The 7,778-nt window shown below is 37.8% G+C and overlaps 1 long non-coding RNA gene across 1 annotated transcript; it reads right to left on the bottom strand.

The window, feature by feature from the left end:
* Positions 1-447: 447 nt before the first annotated feature.
* On the bottom strand, positions 448-7,312 carry LOC118972863 (uncharacterized). Its single transcript, XR_012121408.1, has 4 exons — positions 7,234-7,312; positions 6,981-7,150; positions 6,366-6,461; positions 448-862 (listed from the first exon to the last, which is right to left on the bottom strand). It is a non-coding gene; the product is annotated as an uncharacterized lncRNA (long non-coding RNA).
* Between the last annotated feature and the right edge of the window lie 466 nt (positions 7,313-7,778).

Genomic DNA, 7,778 nt, shown 5'->3' with positions numbered 1-7,778 from the left:
GGCATAGCCCATCATCTTTATTGCATTCTGGCTGACTGTCCTCTTGCTGCGTAGAGGTGGTCTGCTGTTCAGAGAATTAATGCAGAATGCTGAGTGTCAGCCTACTGTGTATCTTAAATTGTCCTCAAGGAATTTGGGTTTTATCTGGAATGTAAGTTCTGCAGAATGATCCTGTTTATTGACTGGAAAGAATATAAATGGAGTGAAATAAACGGGGTAATTTCATTTGTCAAAACAGACTGTCCTTTAAAACACAGATAATACTATCAGTGTCTTTGAAGTCAATTAACATTTTTCATATTTTTTTCTAATTTAATGGGACACAGGAAGGGAAAAGTTCTCTTAAGGATGAAGTTGTATTCAGAGTAGCTGCATCCCACAGATAAATAATTCTTAAATGTTTATTCTCAAATCCAAGGAAAAAAACAAAAGTGGTTAATAGGGTATTTTGCTTGATGGTAAGTTATCTTTACATTACATTATACATTATACTATATAGACTAGTGAAAGCTGAATAAAACATCTCTAGTTGACTAGTCTCAGGAATGTATGATGTAGCTCTTAAGACTGTTTCGTCAGAATGACACCCTCTATCAATGAAAAAACAAAAACAGAAACACCCACATAATTGGTTTGGTTTGACTTCAGTGGCTACTGATTGAGCTGATGCTTTTGATTCTGCTGTTCAACTGGGTACAACGGTGGTCCTTGGAGTTTGTTTAATAATGCAACATACATGGTAAAGTGTAAAATGAAGAAAAAGCATGTTGTTCATGAAGTCATCTTCCCACTCCAGGAATGGAAATGTGTGCCAGTTGTCAGTTGCTGTCCACTTTATTCACAGCAGAATATCCAGAAGATTCTTTAATATGGGGTTTAATAGAGGAAACAAAGAATACCTGGAATGATACTTTATACGAATGCATATCAATTTATGTAAACTATGTATATATATGTAAAACTATATACATATTTATGTAAAAATATATATATATATTTTAGCAGTCAATTAATTTATAAAATTATATATAAGCTAAGAAAATTATAGTCAAACTATTTTTTATTAGACTATATATTATATAATATAGATACATACACATAAAACACACAGTATGATTTAGATGTAAACATTTGTTATAAAGATGCTTGTATAACAGATAACCAGCAAGCAGGCTCTCACCAGACACCAAATATACCAGCACCTTTTATCTTGGACGTCCAGCCTCCAAAAGTACAAGGAATACATTTATGCTGTTTAGAAGCCACCTGGTCTATGGCGTTTTGCTACAGCGGCCAGAACAGACTGAGATGCTGCACAATTAAGGCAAACGGCACACACTCCAGATCAGATCGGCTAGGGCAGTGTCCTTGGCAGAAGCCCACGGAGAGTCCGGGCAGGCAATGGGCTAAGAGACTAGTGCCTTAAGCACTGGATCGCAGCAGCTTTCTGCCGAGATCCGTAGGAGGCCAGCTGTGTGCTGGGAAGTCAGCCTGTAGGAGTTCATCCTCAATCAAACTAACCCTTATCTTTCAGTGTTTAAAATTCATTTTTCTCTTTAAATCTTGCAATAACCTAGTGAGATAAATACTGCTCTTACAGTTATTGCTACAACTATACTAATAGATGTTTAAGGAGTTAAGATATTTTCAGGAGGTAATTCAGACATTCAAATATAAACTTGGATCTTGAGCCAAGTTCTCTGACACTACGACCCAAGAACCAAGCATCTTAAGACAATTATAATTTTGGTGGAAACCACATTTCTTAGCAAATATTCAGGAAACACAGTGTGAATTATTTGTAATTGGTTTCATTTGGCTTGAGATTTTGTTTACATGAATGGAACTCATCCTTTCTCCCACCTTTTCTTTTATAATGTAGCTGGACAATTATAGGTATAATTACACATATATAGATAGACATAGCCTATATATACCTGCAGCACATATAAGATACATTTGTTTCTGGGAGATGCTTAAATAGCAATTTGGTAATGTAAACCAATTTTTAGAGTAACAATAACTCCAGGCATAAGATATTATGAAAGAGTTTGCTGCTGGTCTCTCATCCCCTCCATCAGACTGGCATGCTCTGGCCTAGTGTCACACTGAGATATTTCTTCACAATGCATACAAAGTATGCCATTGTTTCTATGACAAATATTTTCTTTCAGGTGAGTTTCTCATGGAAGATATCTCTCTCAGTATTTCTGTGTGTGTGGCTTTTCCCTTCTTCTTTCTCCCTTTCTCTCTCTCCTCTCTCTTGATGAAATAGTGAAAAGCAGGGAGAAGATTTCAGCAGAATGAGGTTGAAATGCCTTGAAAAGCAACTCCTATTTTCTACATGAAAGTCTTCAGTGAGAAAAACTCATGGCTGAGGCCAAGAAATGGTTCCAGAGAAAGAATCTCCATCTCTGTTGTTAAATTCATAATTTTGGTGTAATCTTCTTATTGCTGCATCCATCCAAGGCTGTGGTACAGATTTCAAATACCCAAAGTAGATTTGAATCATACAGAATTAGGTGTGCCTTGTTCTAGTATGCTTTCAGCATTTTTCATTTATTTGTTTGCTTGTCTCATCAACATCAGGTTGCACCACAAATACCAACTTGGTTGACATTAAATGAACAAGGCGACTACCAAACCACATTCCAGGGCCACACTGGCTGCCGTGCCAGGACTGGCAGGAAAGGGCTGTTACCAATTTTCCTTCTGCATATTGGGTTTTGCTGATACTTTCCCGGGAACATAGTTAGCATAGATAAGATGAACCAACCAAGGAAAACTAGTAGAAAGTTCTCGCTCTCCCCTGTCCTCTGCTTATGAGATGGAAAAGTACAATGTCCACTTTCATGTTTCTGATATAAGGACACCTACACAGAGACTCCAAAGCAACCAAGCTTTCATGGTGAGGAAATAACTAAATTCCCCCTCATTGCCTGAAATTTCCAGAGATATCTGAAAATCATTTTGAGTTCACTTGGTCACAAACATCCCTCCTCACCTCAAGGCCCTCTTTCCAGGGCACACTCGTCCCCAGGCTGAGAACATGCAAGGTCCACTCCCCTGGGCCCCCTAGCCTGGGCCAGAGCCCCAGGATTGATAAGTGAGTCCTGGTCATGCCTTCCAGTGTAGTGGGCTCTTACTTCCTTCACGGAGTAACCTGTGGGTGCTTACAAGGTCATACAGGCCACGTGGGTCAGTTCTTCCATTTTACAGAAGAGGACACTGCCTGATGGTGACACAGCCCTCTGATGCCAAAGGACTGCAGAAGGAACCAGGCCATTTGCACTTTCAATGCACTATATTAAATATTAATTAATCTCCTTGAAATTGACTTCTTAGAAACCTGTATTTTAAGCCCAAAAGTATTCAGTGTCACTAAGAAGCCGTCAATTACAAAGGTACTTTGTGTTCTGGGTATTTGGATTTATTTTAAATGACTTGCATTACCTTTTCAGACTGATACCATTCTCTTCAAAAATCACTCTGAATATTGCATTTGCTCCTATTAATGCTAAATCTCTGCAACATCCATCATCGTTCAACTGAAACCGGCCTTTTCACAATGCCCTTCCCATTTTGACTGTCACTATGTCTTAGCTGGGTAATTCCAAACCACAGTCCTTATCTATTTGTTCAAGTTTTCTTTCTTTCTTTTTGGTCTTGTCAGATGAATGAGCTTCTTTGGCATAAATCTGTTCTCTATTTTACCTAATTGCAATGTATACTTTCTATCAGAGGCCATCAGCTTTCCAGCCAGTGTATCCTTTGCTGTCAACAGTGGGATTAAATACCATCCAGAACAATGTATTTATATCTTGTCAGGTTTTCTATTTTGTTCAGTGAGATTACCCAATGTTTCTGTATTAAAAAAAAACATCTTTATGAATGACACTGCTGGTTTTTCACATAAAATGTTTGATAGTACAAGTACTGTTCATGTTCTTAAATGTCGTAGTCTGTCACCATATAGTCAGCTTTTCAGTATTTTGATGTTTCAAATTTACAAGCCCTCTTGCTAAATACCTTAAATTATATATTGGTATCTTTTTCCAGAGGACACCCACATGTATTACTTTATTTGTTCATCACAACACCCCATGAGACAAGCAGACAGAGCAGGTGGAATTACAATAATCCTTTGTAGATACAAAATCTCTCACTAGGAGAGGTTATAAGGAATGAAGTCACACAGTTAGCTAACGAAAAGGTTAAAGGAGAGGGAACAATTTTTTTTATTAGTAACAAAATGATTTTTCTAATGTATCAAAGGCCATGCATATCAGGCCCATGAAATGCCTTGAATTTAAAGACTCCACTCCAAAACTACTAGATCTAATATCTGAATTCAGCAAAGTTATAGGATACAAAATTAATACACAGAAATCTGTGGCATTCCTATACACTAACAATGAACTAGCAGAGAGAGAAATCAGGAAAACAATTCCATTTATAATTGCATCAAAAAGAATAAAATACCTAGGAATAAATCTAACCAAGGAAGTGAAAGACCTATACTCTGAAAACTACAAGACACTCATGAGAGAAATTAATGAAGATACCAATATATGGAAACACATCCCGTGCTCATGGATAGGAAGAATTAATATTGTCAAAATGGCCATCCTGCCTAAAGCAATCTATAGATTCAATGCAATTGCTATCAAAATACCAACAGCATTCTTCAACGAACTACAGAAAATCATCCTCAAATTCATATGGAACCACAAAAGACCTTGAATAGCCAAAGCAATCCTGAGAAGGAAGAATAAAACAGGGGGAATTATACTCCCCAACTTCAAGCTCTACTACAAAGCCACAGTAATCAAGACAATTTGGTACTGGCACAAGAACAGACCCATAGACCAATGGAACAGACTAGAAAGCCCTGATATAAACCCAACCATATATGGTCAATTAATATATGATAAAGGAGCCATGGACATACAATGGGGAAATGACAGCCTCTTCAACAGCTGGTGGTGGCAAAACTGGACAGCTACATGCAAGAGAATGAAACTGGATTATTGTTTAACCCCATGCACAAAAGTAAACTCGAAATGGATTAAAGACTTGAATGTAAGTCATGAAACCATATAACTCTGAGAAGACAACATAGGCAAACATCTCCTGAATATAAGCATGAGCAACTTCTTCCAGAACGCATCTCCTCGAGAAAGGGAAACAAAAGCAAAAATGAACTCATGGGACTACATCAAACTAAAAAGTTTTTGCACGGCGAAGGACATCATCAACAAAACAAAAAGGCATCCTACAGTATGGGAGAATATATTTGTAAATGACATATCTGACAGGGGGTTAACATCCAAGACATATAAAGAACTTACATGCCTCAACACCCAAAAAGCAAATAACACAATTAAAAAATGGGCAGAGGATATGCAGAGACAGTTCTCCAAAGAAGAAATTCAGATGGCCAACAGACACATGAAAAAATGCTCCACATCACCAATCATCAGGGAAATGCAAATTATAACCACAATGAGATATCACCTCACACCAGTAAGGATGGCCAGAATTGAAAAGACTAAGAACAACAAATGTTGGTGAGGATGCAGAGAAAGGGGAACCTTCTTACACTGCTGGTGGGAATGTAAGCTAGTTCAACCATTGTGGAAAGCAGTATGGCGGTTCCTCAAAAAACTAAAAATACAAATACCACTTGACCCGGGAATCCCACTCCTTAGAATATACCCAAAGAATACAACTTTTCAGATTCAAAAAGACATATGCACCCCTTTGTTCATTGCAGCACTTTTACAATAGCCAAGATATGGAAGCAACCTAAGTGTCCACAAGTAGATGAATGGATAAAGAAGATGTGGTACATACACACAATAGAATACTATTCAGCCATAAGAAAGAAACAAATCCTACCATTTGCAACAACCTGGATGGAGCTAGAGGACATTATGCTCAGTGAAATAAGCCAGGCGGAGAAAGACAAATGCCAAATGATTTTCCTCATTTGTGGAGTATAACAATGAGGCAAAACTGAAGGAACAAAATGGCAGCAGACTCAGAGACTCCAAGAGTGAACTAGTGGTTACCAAAGGGGAGGGGTGTGGGAGGGCAGGTGGGGAGGGAGGGAGAAGGGGGCTGAGGGGTATTATGTTTAGTACACATGGTGTTGGGGATCACGGGGGGAACAGTGTAGCAAACAGAAGGGACATAGTGGATCTGCGGCAACTTGCTGCACTGATGGACAGTGACTGCATTGGGGTGTGGGTGGGGACTTGATAATATGAGTAAATGTAGTAACCACATTTTTTTTCATGGGAAACCTTCATAAGAGTATATATCAATCATACCTTAATAAAAATTTAAACAAAAAGAAATACCTTGAATTTCATTTTTAAGAATCGACTTTCATTATTCTATCTTCATTTATGCCTTCTTTTTCAAGAAATAGTGATCAACTTCTAAGTGCCCAGACTCTGGTAACATGTAGGTGAACAAAACACACAAGAACCTACGGTCATGGCACTGAACATTCTAGAAGGATAACAAAAATAAAATACATACTCCGTCAACAAATGCTAAGTGCTGAGAAAGAGGAAATGAGGCAGAGATGGGAAATGAAGTCTCTCTGAAAAGGTGGCATGTGAATAGAACCCTCAACACAGGAGGAGGAAGCCATGTGGCCGCCTGATGGGGGACCTTTAAGGGTTTCACTTCAACAACTCAACCACCTTCTCCCTGTTTGGAACACTGACAAAGGGTCACCCTTTCCCAAATCTGTCAATATGTTAAGAAGAGGTAGGGATTATGGCTTAAAGACCCCAGCGAGAATTCTTCATCGAGTTAGTAGCCTCTTCCTTGGCCACAGCTTGCATTCAGTGAGCATTTGTGGTTAAAAATCGAGTTATCCATACCCCTTTCAAGCCCCTAATGTGTGCCAAGAACATGATACATTTTCCCCAGTTAACCCTCAGCAAGCCACTTGAAAATATTACCTTATGGATGATGCAGGGCTGGCCCAGAGAGGGGCGGCAAGGTGCTCACGATCCCATGACTTGGACACTGACCTCCTGGATTATTGCACAGCTACATCCAGGTGTTGTCTGCTGTTAAAAATGCTGATATTTGAAGACTCAGTTTGCTTCAAGTTGTTTGTGCATAAACTCTAGAACAGAAGATTGCATGAATTTTCAGTTCTCCAAACCACAATCAATAAAACTGTGCTATTTAAAGGAATTTTTGAGGTACCTTTTCCAAGTTCCAGTCAGTGTGGGGAGTTCTGGAATCTGAGAACTTCAGTTCTGAGGTAATGGCTGCATTTAAGGAGCTGGTTTTATTGGTGGGTAATTTATGAATTTGTTAATGACCATAATGCCTAAAATGCTTGTTGTAAGAATTTCATATCTTTTTTTTACATTAATATTTAATGACCTTTGCAAAAATACTAATAAGCATGTAAGAAAGAAATTATAAATACTAAAATTATAATTTTACCAGCTAAAGTTAATTTCAGCAAAAAATTAAAGAATAAAATAACTAATATCCCTATGGGAAACTTTTTCTTGTGAAAACATATAAAATAGATAAATTTTTACAAAACTGAGTTGACTTTAATACATCACACTACTTGTATTGAGGCAGAGTTATTAATAAATATAGGCCTCTATTATTATTATTACTGATTACATTGGTTATAGTGTATTAACCTTATCTATCAAATAAGCAATTTCATATCATAGACATAAATTGCCTCCAATTTTTGTTAATAAAGAATATTGCTGTCCATTTTCATA

Source organism: Manis javanica, chromosome 9 (genome assembly GCF_040802235.1).
Source record: "Manis javanica isolate MJ-LG chromosome 9, MJ_LKY, whole genome shotgun sequence".
NCBI classification, from domain to species: domain Eukaryota; kingdom Metazoa; phylum Chordata; class Mammalia; order Pholidota; family Manidae; genus Manis; species Manis javanica.
Note: the sequence above shows the minus strand (reverse complement) of the source record. Positions and strands in the feature narration are given on the sequence as shown.